This window comes from Engraulis encrasicolus, chromosome 14, assembly GCF_034702125.1.
Source record: "Engraulis encrasicolus isolate BLACKSEA-1 chromosome 14, IST_EnEncr_1.0, whole genome shotgun sequence".
In the NCBI taxonomy this organism is placed as follows: Eukaryota; Metazoa; Chordata; class Actinopteri; order Clupeiformes; family Engraulidae; genus Engraulis; species Engraulis encrasicolus.
Window position 1 is genome coordinate 15,819,071 of NC_085870.1, and position 18,831 is coordinate 15,837,901.

At 41.6% G+C, this 18,831-nt stretch overlaps 1 long non-coding RNA gene across 1 annotated transcript; it reads left to right on the forward strand.

The window, feature by feature from the left end:
- The first annotated feature begins 654 nt into the window (after positions 1–654).
- LOC134463136 (uncharacterized) lies at positions 655–8,539 on the forward strand. The gene is made up of 3 exons (XR_010037642.1): positions 655–723; positions 6,469–6,652; positions 7,807–8,539. It is a non-coding gene; the product is annotated as an uncharacterized LOC134463136 (long non-coding RNA).
- Positions 8,540–18,831: the final 10,292 nt, after the last annotated feature.

Genomic DNA, 18,831 nt, shown 5'->3' on the forward strand with positions numbered 1-18,831 from the left:
CCGTGCCATGCAATTTTTTAACCCGGGTTCACAACTCGAGTGCATTCCTAAACCCATTCAGGTACTGCAGAAAGCATAAAACATACACTGTGTGCAAAAAAATTAAGCTTATTTTGGGTTTATTTTGGCTAGCCTATTAAGTTATTCAATTCATTCAATTTTTAATTTCATTTTGCTTTATTTTTCCTGCTAACCTGCCGGCCCCCTTGTCATCCCCTCGCAGCCCCCACTTTGAAAACCACTGCAATAGCCTATCTTGCAAAAGCACAATTCTAATGTAATTTTCTCATTTGCATTCGCGCTGCATAAGGAAGAGCAGTCCCCCAAAAGTTGTTGTTGCTAGGTTGACAGCGGGGAAACTTTGTTTTCTCCACTAAGACGGGGCTAGGAGGCGGGGCGAGGCCACAAGCAAGTGGAGGACGGGAGTGAGCATATTGGCATTCGCCCACTGACCCTTCTCATTGGTTAGCCGTATACACTCTCAATGGGCTTGTTCGTGAGGAAACAGCAGCAGTGATGCTTTTGCTAGGCAGCGCGCATGCAGACTTTGCCATTTCGATGCATTGGGTAGAAAATTGCGCACTAACTAGCAAAAGCATTACTGCTTCATCACGAACAAACCCAGTGGCCAGTTCCTACAATTTCTCAGGGTCCCGCCTCAAAACATGGCGCTCTTGATCTACATTCTGGTGCTCTTGTGGACTCCTCTATCAATTTCAGCAGGTAAGAATTACACTGTATTTTGTCCATTTGTTATTAGGGTCCAGTGACGAAGGATAGATTTAGTTCAAGACAACGCCTTGTTGCTTTAGGAAAATTCCCCAAAGTGGCAAGTGGAGTAGCCTAGTATCTTTTCTCCCGTGACCCACCCAAGAAATGCAAAATAGCCTATAAAACAATTATACATACCCTACAAGACGGTGTGTAACGCCATACGCGAATGTTTGCCTTCATCAAAAAAGGAACGTCTAGCACAGAAAACACAGTCAATGAGGCCAACTGGTGCCCCCTTTTTTACCTAACATTGTGGGAAACACGTATTCCTTGTTATGTGATTGGTTTTAAATACAGAAATCTACGAGATCATTGACACCGAATAATATCAGTTACGCGCAGTGCACGTGTAGCCCAGAACAAGCCTACGTTCCATAACAGTTCAGTAGACTACCCGTAGAACGGTAAACTTTGTAAACTGTGTGGCCGTGTCTCTCCGTCCGCAAGAGAGTTGTTAGTTGTTTATCTCTCGCCTCGTTATAATTCAACCAGCACAGAACTGAATCGAGCTCAGAACACCACTTGACAATAGCCTAAATAGCAGGCACATGTTTATGTTTTTCTATAGTTTTAAGAGCCAGAAAAGCTGGAAAGCTGTGGTAGGAACGTTTAAGTCACAAACACATAGGCCTAGGCCTAACTGTTTGAGGACGCACAATGTCTTATGTTAACCCCACCAGAGGCCAAAGTGTCGTGAAGTTACCCTTCTTCCAGAAACAACTACTTCTTAGCTTTAACAGATGAATTCCTATTCCACCAATTTGGTGCAATACAGGTATTTGGGAATGAATCAAAATAAAACACTTCATTTTCTTAGGACAACAACATTCATTTTTTTATCTTCATAATCTATTATATATCTTAGGTGTGCAGAAATAATTTTGTTAAGTTTAGTATTTAACATTTTTAAGACAATTTAAAGACAATGAGACGCCAAATTTGGTCAGGTGAGAGGAGGCGTTGTTCAGGTAAATTGGGACACCCCTTCAGGTAAAATGGTAGAGTCAGTTTGATTGTATTTTTTTTCCACACTGAAGAATAACACTGTTTTAATCTTCTTAACATTAAACTACAATCTTTTAAGTATTTAAAAATCGTGCAACATTGCTAAAGAATTTCCTTGTCAAAAGAGTATTGAATGAGTAAGACATGTGTGACTATGGCCATGTCCATTTGGGGAGCACTATACATAGATTTCATGTTTACCAACAGTGCGCCTGTGCACGGCGACAAGGGGCAGAAAGGCTATAGTTTGCTAATATCAGAGACCGTATTGAGACGGGACATATGGCGGCCATCTTGGTGACGCCTTCGGAGTGTTATTTCGCGATTAAGTAGACCAGATCTGAGAGTCAATGGGAAAAATGAATGGGGAAACTGAGTATAGGACGGGGAAGAACCCAGCGGTTGTGAAAACCATATGGTTGAAACCACCATGAAAAACTGATCAATCTAGACTGCTTGGTTGTGGTATACGAGTCAAAATAAAGCTTTTTAAGCCACTTTTCTCACGGGTTTTTTGACAGAGCGCAGGCGCAGTAGTTCCGTAACGGCACGAGAGCAACGGCTTTTCACAACTGAGCATGCACATCATTTCGCGTGCGCCGATGCAGCTGATTGGATCACTGGCACCGCAGCTCAGCAGGCACATTGGCTCTTGTTACCAGAAAGGCGGGAGATGTGCGGGTAGACGCCATATTTGCGTTACGAATCTTCACCATTAATTTCTATGTACGATTATGGCTGTCCTATCTCACCTTCCTATCAAAATCTCTGCTAATATGCCATGCCAACAACTAAAATGCTATGAGAAAAATCGTCCCATGTTGGATTAATATTTTGTCCCCATTTGCGTGACACACGTGACTGCATATTCACTAAAAGTACTTCTTAATTAAGTAATCATTGTCCAAGCGTTTTGGAGTTACCAGTTACCTTACATAAAGCACATCCATTTCAATCATACTTTGTCATATCATTCAGCCAAAATATTCTTATGATCATCATGGTACAATCAATATGTCAGAAGGGTCTCACCTGTCTTGTGTTGGGCTCACCGTGCTACAGAACATTGCTCCTCCCTTTTTACGATACTTTAGACCTGGGGTGAGGAACCTTTTTCATACGTCAAATTTCATAAAGTCCTCCAAGGCCCATACTATGAATGAACACCAGAATTTCCCCCGGCACTTTAGGTCTAAATTGAAGACGGCGTCCTTTACAACAGACCCCACCTTCAGGTCCCCTGAAAATGTAACTTTATTGTATTGCTTTACACCAATCAAAATTGCCTTGTACAGGATACTTGCAGTTACAGCTATTATTATCTTGTGATAGGCTGCAAATATTTAGACAGATAATAGTCCAAAACCATATTTGTCCCATTTTGTAAGCCAACAGAGTCTCAAGAAATATGTTCACTCACAAAGTAATTGCTAAAGATGAAGAATTAAATGTTGAACTACCAGAAAACCTTAATCCTTAGATTAGATTAGATTAGATTGTGCTTCATTGTCTCATCAGGAGGGAAATTCTAAGTGGACATTGACAGAGTGTGACTCACAATGAACCACAGATCAACACAACAGACTTGGCTAAAGGGCCACAAAGAAACAAACAAGAAACCTACAGCTGCAGGAAAAAATGAGACCACTTCGAGATGCATCGCAAAGATGCAGGTATCGCGATGCATCGTCATATAATCGCATCGTGGCATGTGAATCGTGCATCGCATCGCGAACCCCTTGCCAATACCCACCCCTAAGCCCTACTATGCACTGTGTTTTCACTGGAAGTGAAGAGTGAGCATAACATTAACCTATGCTCGGTTGGCTACTGTTTACATTGCACAGTGTCTCCTGCTTGTAGCCTATTTACATTTCCTTCACCCCAAAGGGCAACTATCATGCATAAAATACTTGGCTTGGCATGAAATGTTGGTGTCTCAGCAACATTGCTTACAGAGTTAGGAGACTGTTGACCATACTCTTCTACTAAACTGAACGCCACAATTCTCAACAACATGGCGGCCGTTTAGTGCGTGCAGTGTCCATCATTCAAGCACTGCATTTTGGGCCATTGTTAGGGCATCATCCGGGCATTGTCAGTGCACTGAATTTACCGACATTTTCAGCGTGAGCACCCCGCACACTGAAACATAGTGCCCGAAGTGCACAAGTGCGTGATACGAGATACAGGGCCCGTCGTGGCCAGCCTAATTCAGGGCAGTCATGGGTGAGCGGTTAGGGCGTCAGACTTGCATCCCAGAGGTTGCCGGTTCGACTCCCGACCCGCCAGGTTTGTGGGGGGAGTAATCAACCAGTGCTCTCCCCCATCCTCCTCCATGACTGAGGTACCCTGAGCATGGTACCGTCCCACCGCACTGCTCCCCATGGGGCGCCACTGAGGGCTGCCCCCTTGCACGGGTGAGGCATAAATGCAATTTCGTTGTGTGCAGTGTGCAGTGTTCACTTGTGTGCTGTGGAGTGCTGTGTCACAATGACAATGGGAGTTGGAGTTTCCCAATGGGCTTTCACTTTTTTTTCGCTTTCACTAATTTCCAGGCCTGAGTGCCATTGAAAACTTCTAAAATATCATCAAGGGGAAGAGAAATGGTTGCAAGTCTTGAAATAAAACTCAACCATTTTACTTTTTGCACCGGGAGGGAAATTATGCCAAGATGCATGAAAGCTGTGATTAAAATCACCAAATAATAATGATTTCTGATCTCCTAAGTTCAAAGATTACTTTTATGTGGTTTTAAAGTGAATAGCATCTTTTCTTTCTTTGCCATTTTTGAGGTATGAAAACATTGCATCTTATGTGTTATTTAGACCATTTGTATTTTTTGCCAAAAATGCATTAAATGACAATATTTGTTGGTAGTTTGTAGGACGAAACAATGCTCGTTTTACTCAAACGCATACCTATCCATGTTAAAATCGGAAAAAATGAAAATTTTGAAGTGGTTTCTCATTTCTTTCCGTAGCTGTATACTAAACAAAGATACAAATAAAAGACAAACAACCATTGTTTGTAGACACAACTTCCCACTTTGGCCCTGAGACCAAAAAAGTACAAGCCATAGATATTGCACCTACTCCTACTCCTAACATGCCTATTGTGCATGTTATGCTACCTAAAAATATGCCATTTCAGCCACTCACATTTAACTGAACTTGGGACGCCAACAAACCCCTTCGCCGCCCATCTTTGGAAAATTCCACCCTGCTATCCTGATAAGCTAATTCGTTCAGAAATTATTGACTTTCAAGAGACTCAGATGTTTGCGTGAGGACACCAGAACGCCCTCATGTGGAGTTTGGCGAAACACAGCCAGATGACTTAGGTCAGGTAGTGTGACTGTAATAAATATAGATAATGAATCAAAAAAGTCAAAGTCAAAGTAAACTTTAATGTCCCAAAAAGGGAAATTCAAGTGGTCAGGGTGCTATACAAAGACAGGACTTAACAACAGAATAAAAACATAAAATGACAGATAAATAAATACAACCCCCTCCCCCATGTCTCTCTGACTCCTCCAAAACAGCTGATTGCTACAATACATATATCTCTCCCTCTCTCTCCCACACACACACACACACACACGCACACACACACACACACACACACACAGTGTCAAGTCCCTTGCTGGGAACTGTGTCTTTCATTACAAATTCTAATTGCAGAGGGAACAAATGACTTGCTGAACCTAGCTGTTCTTATGTTCCTCTGCAGCAGTCTCCCGTTACTGCGTTGGCTAAACTGAAATTTGCTGTGTAAAGGGTGGGTAGTATCTCCCAGGATACTTTCAGCCTTGTGTAGTATGATGTCTTGAAAAAGCTGAGCAGCTGATGTTTGATGGCATCCAATTATTCTACTGGCTGTTTTAACAATGCGTTGCAGTTTATCCTGATCTTGTTTACGCATACTACCATAGACACAGACCAGACCAAAGGACAAGACACTCTGAAGTACAGACTTATAAAATAACTCTAAAATGTGAGAATCAACATTAAAACTGCGCAATTTCCTTAAGAAAAACATTCTTTGTTGAAGTTTCTTCACCTTAGAAGCAGCACATTTATCAAATTTAAACTGATCATCAATTTCAACCCCTAAATACTTGTAGGTGTTTACTCTCTCAATTGATGTGTTATCGACAACAGTGTATGGTACTGCTTGTGCACTACGTCTAAAATCAATCACCATTTCTTTTGTTTTGCTTGCGTTAACATTAAGAAAGTTGTCACTGCACCATTTAATGAAACTCTCCTCTCCAAGGTGCCAAAAGACCAAAATGATCACCACAATACGACAAAGAAAATCATGTCCATTTTGGACAAAATATTTATGAGCATTGCCTTACCTACTTTTTACTTTTAATTCAGTTTGATTTTAAGTTTTGTCTATTTTCATCTCATCTGGGCCTTATCTATTCATGTGTTTTACCAACCTCTTTTATCCATCTTACGTATTTACATCCCCCTTCGTTTAGTTTATTAGTTTATTTATACTGTACTTGTAATTTTTGTGTTTTATAATCGTCATATTGTCTGTCAAGTCCTTTTTATTTAGGTCTTTCTGTTAGCACTTTGGTCAGCTGCCTTTGTTGTTTTAAAAGTGCATTGTAAATAAGCGTTGACTTGACTTGGAAAATAACTCCATGTAATTCTGTTCTTTGTAACTTTCCAGGTGATGATTGTAAGGTGCACTATAAAGATGATGGTGAGACGACGGTGCGGGGACGCATCTGCTGGGGTAGTGAACACTGTTGTGGTAGCTGTGAGCACCGACACTGCTGTTCCCACTCCGATATATTCACTGAAGATGCTCAAGAGCAGTGCTACAACAGTCTGACCAAACACTCTGAACATCGGTAACTATTTTGATGTTACAATGTGTTCTTCTCTCACATTTTCTGAAAGGATGTGTCATCGGAAGGAAAATGACATCAAGGCTGCAAACTGGATGTGCTATTGTAATGGTTCTCAATATATATATATATATATAGGTATATATATTTTGAAGGGCTTTTATGTCTTTATTTGATAGGACGGTCTGAGATGGTGACAGGAAGCAAGTGGGACAGAGAGACGGGTTGGGAATTGCACTTTTGCCTTATGAAAGCTTTTACTTATTAATTAATAAATCGAAAAGGTGATCCAATAAAAAAGACGATGTTTTAGATAGTATTGCCTTAAGATGTCGCTTTCCATATACCAATACCTACAGTATGTTGCATCTTTATTTACTCCCTAATTGGTCCCTAAAGATTGCGACAGTGCAGCCTTTCTGGAAATGAATGGCAATTTTTCACCTTCTCTCATTAAATAACTGAGTCTTACCTTTCCAGCAGTTCTCTGAATCTGACAATGCAAATTCTACCTCCAAGCTAGCATATGAAATTGCTAGCATTTAGCAATTAGAATTAACATCACCAGATTAAGAGAACGGCTGGAAGAACAGGAGAAAGATGAATCTCAATTATTTAACTCAAGGGGAGTTGTACAATGAGCATACTGGTTAGGGTTGCCAACTGTCAATGAAAAAAATACAGGACACTTCATCGTGCCAGAGGTCTGGGATGTCGTCCCCAGAAAATTTAGCATTTCTTAGATGTAATTTCCTGCATTTTAACGTCCCGTGTCCCGTTTGAGTTTAATACGGAACCCGTACTTTTATCTCTTAATACAGGACGATTACGTATTTCAAGGGACTGTTGCCAACCCTAATACCGGTATATCCAGAAACGTATCGCTTAATGGAAGGAATTAACAAATGAAGTGGGGAATTAAAGGAATGCTTAAGTGTTTTTATTGGATCACTTCTACATTTACGGATAAAATCTCTCAAAACTTTTTTGTACGTAGGCTACATAATATGAAATCGTTGTTAAAAACACATTCAGAATAGCGTTTCATTAGCCTTCTATGAATTCCCATGAATATACACATATGAATCAATGTGAAATGATGGACAGGTTCATTCTGTGTGATGAATATAATATTTGTCCCCTATCTGCCCATGTAGGACAGCTATGAGAATTGCTGGAATAGTTTCGGGTTTCGTCATCCTTATCGTGCTCATGGTGTGCTGGCGAGTCCCCTCCTGCTGGATATATAAAATGTGCCGCATGCCCCAACGTGAGTCCAACTGCATGAAAACCATTAACCATGTGGTCATTGCTAGACTAACACACAGTTTTTTGTTAACTGGAGATGCACCCCCTCTTTGTAATTTTTGTTGTAGCCCTCTATCTATTAAGCATATTTTAACTTGCTCTGCACTGAAAATGAAAAGGAAGCAGTTTTTTAAGAAATACTGTTTTTGATTTTTTTAATAAGGTCCCACCTTTAAAGGTTTTAAACATTTTAGAATGTATTGATGTTAAAAAAATGTATTCAATCTCTTCATTTATATGGTTGTCAGTTGCAGTTGTAGTTGTAAATGTGATCTGATGTTTTTTTTCTATGTGTATTGGCCATGATATAGCCATAGTTGCTGAAATGGCAATAAATGTAATCAATCAATCAACCATTAACCATGTGAACGAATGATGGGGTGTGCAAATAGTGCCCTGACACATTGCCAGATACAGTAACTTGCCAGAGACAAGTTGATGCACGCAACCTTCTGATCATCAAGCCAATGTGTTATGGTTGTATGCAACCTGAACCTTCCTTAGGCCATATTTGATACTAGAAACACTGAAGATGGTCGCACACGACTGAAACGTGCCGGTTTGATGACCCATGTAAAAGAATACAGGACTGCATGCTCTTGCTCTTAAGGTTCAGATTCAGTGTTGCCAGATTGGGCGGGTGCCCGCCCAATTGGGCTACTTGGGACAAGCGTCTGCGGGTAAAAACGGGGAAAATGGGCCATTTGGCGTTTTTTTCAGCCGTTTTGGGCCCATAGAAGTCAATGTAATTTGTTGAATTTGGGTGGAATTTAGCACATTTTGGCGGTTTTTGAGAGCATTTTGGGCGGGATTTGGTCAGACACATCTGGCAACACTTCAGATTATGTTTGCTGTAGCACTTTGTCTGATGGGCAGTAATGAAGTAAATAAATACAGGACTGCATGCTCAGGCCGCCGGCGTTGAAAGAGCCACAACGCTGCTAACTCCTGCCTGGAAAGCACTGGTCAGGGGCGTTGAACGCGGCAAACGATTCAACCTGAAGCGTTCGGCCAGGAATCTCGACCAAGGTAACGCTTTAGAATAAGATTCTTGTAATAAGCATTTATAGTCACTAGTGAGCAGGTAGTAATACCCTTACAAGTGCCCAATAACATGCTTATTAACTTTGTTAACATCTTATAAGCTGCTTATTATGTGTTTATAGTGGTTTATTTTTTTAGTCTTATTATTTACATCGGTACACATATCCATCTTGATATGCTGACTAATACTAGTGTGGCGAAAAAAACGAAATTTTCAAGATGACTGTCATGTGTACCGATTTTCATGCTTTTACTCAAATAAAGTTACTCATCAGATGTTAACAACATTAATAAGCATGTTAACAAAGTTAATAAGCATGTTATTGGGCACTTGTAAGGGTATTACTACCTGCTTACTAGTGACTATAAACGCTTATTAGAAGAACCTTATTCTAAAGCGTTACCCTTATTTTTAGATGAAGTTCAACTTTTGACGCAATCGGCTTTTGACGCCCCCTTCTCTAGAAACACGTTTGCTGCTTTTCACGCCTCTGCTGCCTCCTCTCCCATACATCTTTCCACACGTTCAACGCCGTGTGTTCGCACGGTCATGCTCTTAAAGGGGTATGCCACTATTTTGGGGCTTAATACAGTTAAAATCGTTGGCTGGGGTTTATAAAGGTGGTAAAGTGTCTTATTTTTCATGTTAAGCGTTGACTTGCTTTAAGACAAGTTATAAGAGGGAATATGTCGCTAAGCTAGTGAAAGTCAATGGATCCGTGTAGCATGCTTTAAGGTGCACCCCTTTAAGGTTCAGATTATGTTTGCTGTAGCACTTTGTCTGATGGGCAGTAATGAAGTAAATGTGTCAGCCAAACCATTTCATGTCTATGGTTGTAGTCAGGCCTCTAAATTACCACCTGCCAACCGGCCATATGCTGGGGGTGTAAATCACACCCATCATGGCGATTCGATTCAGTATCAATTTCCTGACCCAACGATTCAATTTTTTTTTTCGATACTCAAGAAAACACCATGATACGATACGATTCGATTCGATTAATTTTTTTTTTATGGCATATGCTGATGAAATTTCAGTTTGGCTAGTACAAAAGAAAGCTTACAAGCCACTTTGACCCATTAGTGAGTGCGTGTTTGGGTGGTAAGATTGGCAACTTCTAGACATTTTGGCAAGTGATGGAAAAAGACCATTTCGAGCCCTGGTTATAGTTATCTGATGCCAGACGGCAGTGCACTTTTACTCCACCACTGACGAGGAGTGGGAATTTCCATCACCGTATGTAGGGCCTTAAAAGGATAGGTCCACTATTAAACACATTTAGCCCCTTATCTGAGTTGCCTGCAAAGCAATAGAGTGGTCCTCACCAATTATCTTAATTTTTGCGCTGTCTCTGTGCTGCGAAGGGGAGTACAGTTGCCACGCTGACACTCAAACCCGGGCCCTCTGGGATACCAAACTAGGGCTCTAACCACTACACCAAAGAGCTAGGCTTGTTGGCGTGACAGTCAGAGCCCACCCACCCATAGCCCTAGTGATAGCCACTCCATCACACTGCCATCCCATTCGGGAAGCAAACCCGGCGTACGCTCATGGAGTGCATCTTAATATGGGACCTTGCCTCCTCCACTTCCCTCCTCCACTCGCTTCTCGTCATGATGACATCACTGACAACAGCATTATATTTCAATATCTTGCAAAAGCTCAATTGTAGAGTCTTTTTCTCGTTTGCAATTGTTATGGTGAATGAAAAACAGTCCCTCAAAAGTTGTTGTGGCTAGGCTGACAGCTGGGAAACTTTATCGTTTTCTCCACGGAGGAGGGGCCAGGAGGCGGGGCGAGGAGACAAGCGCAAGTGGAGGAGGCAAGGTCACATATTGGGATGCACCCCTTGTGTCCTTCACTGACCAGCCACCATACTTTTCCCATTCCAGGATCCCCCACAATCCATGCTGGGGCCCCTCGTTCCAGGGTTATCCTTGCTGGTTTCCCTTGTATGGTTAGTGTAACACAGCTGGGTGTGCCTCCAATGGCCCTAAAGGCTGGTCATCCCACCACTGCCACCAAAATGTTATGCAGTTGAGTAGTGTGTCGAGGGTCTTCGGAGTTGGTGCACAGATAAGGCAGGAGGCAGGAGATTACGTGTGTTTTCCATTCATTCTGCACATCATAGGTGAAGGTAGGGAGCCATAGACCACTAACAAAAACAAAATAAGCCAAAACAAAAGCAGAACTAGAAATGCAGACCTCCGCCAAGGAAGCTGTTGGATAGAACATTTGACTATGCTGCACACTCATTTTGTTTCAAGTCTTCACCCTATCCCACAATGGTGAAGTCTCTTTTTTTTAATCCTGCATCCGGATCGTGATCCAGATCACCACTAAAATGTAATCACTTGTTCCTTTTGTCATTTTCAACAACTCCACATTTCATCAAAAGCAGCACGTATCTTTTTATGTTATCCTGCTGATAAACAGACAAAGACAAACCAACGCGACTGAAAACATAACCTCCTTGGCGGAGGTAAAGAGAGAGCTATACAATATTTACACTTATACAGTAAAAAAAAACGGGCTGAGAGGAATCAAAATTATACAAAGAAAATAAGCTAGCCTAAGGCTCACAAATGCCAGATGTTACTCAATGTGAAGTCAACTCACAGCTGAGTGTAGGACGGAGCATATTCAACACAGATCTTGTCTGTACCTGGCTCTGAAAGTAACTGAGAAATTGTCCATTATGAAAGATACCCTAAAGGTAGCTACTACAATTGCCTGAACAAAAATCAGGGTGAAAACAGAGTAGAGAGTAGAGTAGAGTAGAGTACTTTTATTAATCCCGAAGGAAATTAAGGTGTCTGTCAGCTTACATAAATACACAAATACAAAACATACACAAGACATTATACACATAATTGAACATTACAGGAAAAATATATCTTGAGTACTACCGCCACACATTATCTCACATACACACATGTTCTCTCTCTCACACACACACACTTCACACACACATTGTCCCACCCACACACACACACACACACAAACCCACCCACAACCCCCCTCCCACACCCACACCCACACACCCACACACACACACACACACACACACACACACACACACTCATCCCTGCACAGACACAAGGTCCTGGTAGGGTGTCATGTTGCATACATTCACACTCACAGAAAAACAAAATAACCATGTTAAGTACACGTACAAGAGCCGAAGAAGTTCTAATTATTGTCCATGCAAAAGCTGAGTAGTTCACAGCAGCTATTCCAGGGGGTGAGGTAGCTGAGGTGGGGTGTAGTGGGCTATTGTCCTGTATTGGGCAACCCTTAAAGTGTCCAAGGTAGTGCAGGCGCTTGCTCCGGGGGGTGGGGGGTAGGGGGTAGGGGGTGGGGGTGGGATGAAGTGTAACTGTTCAGTAGAGAAAAGAATCTGGAAGGGGGGGGGGGGTGTAGTGGCTGCAGTGTATACAGGGTATATACAGGGTATATACAGATACAGGGTAGCGGTGTTCTAAGAACAAATTTGGACATACCCATTGATGACCATTCCAAAGCCGGTTGCAGCACAATCCAAAATGGCCAAATAATGTAGCCAGCAGCAAACAGAAAAAATGCAGAGGAACACTTGATTGGATTGCAGATAACTCAGAATAGGTGTGCTATATAGTGCCCCTTATCCTTTATCCCTACCCTCTGGCCTTAGATACAGGTTAGCCTTCTTTAACCCATTGTGTCCTGGAGCGACATATACACTGCATTCCATTTCTTGAGATTTGAGCTGTTTTATTAAAGATATGGGTATGTTAGAGCTGAATAAACACTTAAAATCTAGAACCTTCATTTTGCACTAGTTTAAATGTAACTTATTTCATGTTTGTATGTGCTTCGGAGGCTGAGATATTTAGGATTTGATAGGCAAAGGCAATCCTCAGCCAAAAAGGGCTTAGGACGAAATGGGTTAAGACAAATAGAGAATCTTTTCTGCCTAGAAGCATACAACTTTTAAATAAGTTAAATTTAGACAGAATTACTGTAATACAGTAATTGTAAGTAGGATTTAAAAATATATATATATATTTTAATCTACTTTGTATGTTTTGTTTGCCTTTTTAGTCTAGTCTTGTCTTTGTGTACTATTGTAATTGTCTGTCCAAATGTTTATTGTACTCCCAAAAGGCAAGACAAATTCCCTTCGGGGCAATAAAGGTGTATTCAATTCAAAGTCTTATGGTTCCAGTTGGCGGCAGTGGATCCATCAAATCGCTTCTACCCATTCATTCCCGTTATTGATATTGTTTTAAAGTCTAAAGTCTGCAATGAGGCAAAAAATAATAATTCTTGGTCCACTTTTTGTCCATATACAGCAGCTACCTCCTCTCACAGGACAGAACGCGCCACTATCCAGCAGTACCCAGACTATCAACCTGGCAACCCTCTGGAATGCCCTATGGAAACCTATGGAACGCCCACACCGTACAGGGTTCAGCCAATGGCCAGCACACCTCAGACGGAACCAGCCAGCGCATCCTTTGAGCCCCCTCCTTCATATGAGGATGCTGGTAAGTGGGCTTCCTCTCCTCCCTATCAGGATGCTGGTAAGTGGGCTTCCTCTCCTCCCTATCAGGATGTTGGTATGTGGGCTTGATGGTGGCTACTATGGTTAACATCTGGGTAGTCCAGTAGAAAGTGCTGCATTGTGGACAATAAAAATACTACCACAATAATTACAATAATAATAATAATAGCAGTAATAATTAATAATGTTTATTTAAATCTCATTGGTGATATTAAAGATTAAATCACGTGTATTTGCCAAAGGAGAATCCGAAGGAGCTACTTGAGCCCGAAAAGACTACCGTCACATCTTGCAGCTCAATCATTAATGAAAAATAGCAGGTCCATCTCATTATCTAACTTCCCATCCTCACCTTCTGCTTGTGGCCTTGTGCTTCGTTAACTCGTTTTCGAGAAAGCAATGAAGTTTCACCACCGTCAGCCTAGGCATAACAATGTTAAGGGGACTTTCCCATTCAACATCCCATTTGCAAATGAAATATAACCTTTTGAATAGAGCTTTTGCAAAATGTCGAATAAAACTTCGACCATCAATGATGTATTGCCTATCAAAATGTGCCACTGTCCACTGATCAAGTCAAAAAAAGAAGTTGAGAACAGGAAGTTGGTTTGGAACTGTGCACAATGGGAGGGTATTCTAATCTAGAAATCATTCATAGAAACTCTTTGACACTCATGACACTCTCTGTAACAGTTTAAAGGAGTACACAGGCTTCACTTCTCCAAAGCCAGGCTACATTTTAGTATTTTACCCTAAGACATCTCTGTATGACTATATGACCAGTCTATATGACTAAGGTGAAGGGGAGTAGAGTTGCCCCGCTGGGACTTGAACCCAGACCTTCGGGGGTACCAAACTGGGGCTCTGACCACTACAGTAAAGAGCCAGGCTTGTTGGCATGACCATCAGAACACACCTACAACCCTAGTAAGAGTACGGCCCTACCGTGTGGCTTAATGTTAGGGCACTCCTCTGCTACTTGGCCGACCTGGGTTCGATTCCCGACCCGGGTCCTTTGCCAGCCCTTCCCCATCTCTCTCTCCCAACTCACTTCCTGTCTCTGGAGTGTGCTCAAGTTCTGTCTCCGAAGGGGCGTTGTGCCGTCCTTCTTCTTCTCCTGTGGCATTTAGTGACTGCTTGCATGAGATGTACGCTACCGCCATCTACAGGTACAGTGCCAAGGGAACTCCATTCATTCTCAACCGTAAGATTCCAAAGCTCTCCTAACCGGGTGTTCACCTGACATCACATGGATCCAGGAAATGCAGGGGCTTGAAGTATTTTACTCTAATAGAAGCTGTTTGTGGATAGTATTCTACACACTACAACCACACAGCCAGGGAGAGCTTTCACCAATACCTGGCAGCCACTGCTCGACTGTTCGGTTTTTCTTTTTGTGTGATACCAAAAGAAATGATAAGGAATGTGTTGTATTTAGTTTTTCTGTAAAACATCTCTTCCTGCAATAAACAACAATGAAAACAACAAAACAACAAAAATCAATGATGCCTTGCCTTGCAACGCAAGGCCCCAAGCACAAGGAGAGGATTTGAGTTTTGAGGTTTGAGGTTAGAATGGACCCCTATTATACTGCGTAACTGAATATTGACAGTGCTTCTTGTTGTCTGCAGTAGGATGCCCCGTCGTCAACCACAGTGGCGCAGCCTTCGCGCCGGGCCAGCAGTCCTACCCAATACCTACCCAGGACCAGCCAGCGTCACAGGCCACCGCACCCACTGCCCCAGCTGACGTCCTGCTCCAACCTGCCTACAACCCCAATTACGCCGCCCCACCACCTGCCAACTACTAAACAACATCACCATCACCTTACGCCTGAAACCAAACGTGACAGACATGGATGCAGCCCTGAAACGTCACTCCACTCCAAAACACCTGGCCTGCTCTGCACTGTCTAGGACCAGTTTTGTCGCTCTTTTCTCCAGATTGGTTGCCTGGTTCTCACCAGGTGTGTGTGTGTGTGTGTGTGTGTGTGTGTGTGTGTGTGTGTGTGTGTGTGTGTGTGTGTGTGTGTGTGTGTGTGTGTGTGTGTGTGTGTCTCTGTCTCTGTCTCTGTCTCTGTCTCTGTCTGTCTCTCTTGGTGGAGCTCCAAATCACACGGAGGTCTAGGAGACTGTAGCAGGATTCCATTTCTCCAGTCAAATCGGAGCACTTCTTGCTTCAATATCAATGGCAGCTCGCGTTGAGGAGCTACAGGACAGATTATAGACTATATTGACGCTTTAGAGATCAACAGAAAACGTTGTGAAGATACACATGAATGATGGATAAAGCCATGCTTTCTGAAGGCGGAGCCTAAGCCCTTTTTGGGAAACGGTGCCCTCTGCCTATTAAAACCTAAATATCTCAGCCTCCGAAGCACATAAAATATGAAATGAGTTGCATTTAAAATATAGGACCCTCATTAACATACTCACTTAATATTTAAAAAGAACTAGGGGTGGGCGATATGGCCAAAAATGTATACCTCGGTATAATTTTAGTCACGGTATATATCACGATATATATCACGGTATTGTACATTTGTTTAAAATTGAAGCGTTGCAAAATGACCAAAAAAAACACACATTTTTTTAACCTTTGCATTTGATTTTTGGAAATGACACAATGTCCTTTCATATATGTGTGAATTCTTGCCATTACATTTTTTAAAAACAAGCAAAAACTAGCCTATGTAAAATGCATTTTGCAATGCAATGCAATGCTCCCCAATAGAACACTGTCAATATCACCAAGTGTCGAAGGGGTTAAACTACGGTAGAGAAGGGGAAAGGGGAGGGGTGTCAACCTGAACACATTGAGAGTAAACTGAACGTGGATTGTATCAACTAAGCTTACATCTTTCATTGCACCTTTTTTCTATTTATGGAGTTGTTTATGGTAATTTTTAAATGTGTGCTTGCATCTGTGATTATGCCAAGCATAATGGTTTAAGCTGTCATTGTTAAAGTTTAGAAAAACGAACTTTCACATGAGGCAGTTAGCAATGCCTTGCAGAACTAATGCATTTGAATGGCAATGGCAGCTTTCACTGCACCAGCGGTTAGCGTGCTAACGTTAGCGAAATCGCTAATGCCACATTTTAAACAGTGAACAGTCATTTTAGTTACTAACACCCAGTCAGATATCATGAATGGTATTATCTCAACTGGAAACAGTAACATACAGCTGTTACGGCTGGCGCAATGTATTAAATGTAAGGCAACCAATGTTAGCACAAATAAGCACATTTTGTCAGACACCATAGACATGAATGACTTGGGCTGTTAGCTAGTTAGCTTGCATTTTGTGCCCAGTAAATTGTGGAGTCCAGAATCGAAATGTGTTGCCATCACATACCATTTCAAACAATAGTTCACTACACTAACCATACATTTTACACTTGAAGCTTATTCAAAGGAAATGATTGTGCTGTTTCTCTACAACCACATTGCTACAACTTGAGTTGAGCAGTCAGTCGGGTGGATGTTCAGAACGCTGTCTATACTGCCATCTGCAGGATGCAATGCGCTATATCACGGTAGAACGGTATGGCCAAAATCCATACCTTGATGGAAAAAATACCTTTTACGATAGTATACCGTCCATACCGCCCACCCCTAAAAAGAACCCTAAGATCTCAGGAGCCTGAATGCAGCGCGTATGTTGCTCCAGACGCCAAAAGTCAAACCAAGTATATGCAGCATCAGGCTAAAATGGGTTAAGACAGCACTCCACACTTTCTTTATCCTCTCTGTAAATGACATTTCAGGTTTTCTTTTTTTTTTCTTCCTAGCAGTGTAGAAAAAAGTTAAAAAAGGAAACCTTGTAATTGTGTGACCATATTGTGAGAATTGTTAAACCCAGAGCAGTTTTAGTATTATGTGTTTTTACACGTCACTTTATTTTAACTTTTATACATACTGTATCTACATGTATATATTACAAATATCTTGCCTTTGGTGGTCAATTTGTGAAGTATGGAAAGCGCTAAAACAAATTGTGCTTTTGGCACAGAGGGCTTTTAAAAAAAATCCGGTAGCATTTTTGGTTCTATATCTCCTAAGAACCATCCTGCTTTTATTTCTCAGGTGATGTCAGGCCTGAATATCAATCTGTTCATGGACCTGACAGTGTTTTATCTTCTTTTTGCTTGTCTGTTTTCGAGGCAGAGTTCAAGAATGTGCCTTCTTTCTGTCATGCTGCATGGCTGAGGTGTTGGAGGAGAGCCGGCCAGGCCTAACAGAAAGGACTGGCTCTTCTTCCCTTTGTAAGCAGATAGTTCACAGTACCATTAAGAGGGAGTGTGATCTATTCTCTACTATACTAAGCAGATAGTTACAACATGGGAGCACATGTTTTTTGAACAAATGCCCCCTTGACCTCATCATAAGCCTGCCAACGACCCCCTTAATTTTTAAAAATAAAACGAACTAATAATACCTAATGGAACTAAGCCCCGCCCCCATTCAGCTGTATCCTTCCCAACGCTCCCAGGGGGGGCTGTAGCGCCCCCTGTTGAGAAACACTATTTTAAATGCCCATCTGTAATGGCAGCCACAGTATGTATGAACGGTACATCTCAGAATTCTGAATGGCTTTCTGGGTCCATGTGATGCCGCTAAATTTAACGCACAAGGCATTGACGAAACAAGCCATTGAATGTCATTTTCTATACGTGTTATCTGAACAGATTTTCCACAGATTTTATATTCAACAATGTTTGAGTGTGTGGAGTGCACAATAGCTAGATGTTTTGGTCACATCTGTGATTACGTTTTTTTTCTGCATCTGTGTTATTTTGGAAGGTTTTATTTGCTAAATAATTATGCTTTACAGACATGTAAAGTCCATGTCTAGCAAAAGCAGTTTCATACATCATCGTATTTGTTGTTTGATATCCTTTCCTACACATGGAAACCTAGCAGAGTGCTTTTCTTTTACATCCAATTCAACTACAAGTAACAGGGACCACTGGTGTTTTTCTGTCATTTTTTAACCTTTCTGTTGTACCTGATATTGTTACAGAAACTTGAGAAAAACCCAAAGTGCATGTTCGAATGAGCCATCTCATTTTCTAGCCTGGACACCTTTTGACAACGTCTGACAATTTATTAATCTTTAAAGGTGACATTACTTAGCATCACATACTTTGTGAAGAAAAAGTTCTCACTGTACTAAACAGTGACACAAGAGTTAATCTGTGGTTTTGTGTGTCTGTTTCCAATGTCTTTGATTTATTTTTAAGCCTGAAGGGGGGAGATTTCCTCTGTATTGAGAAAATGC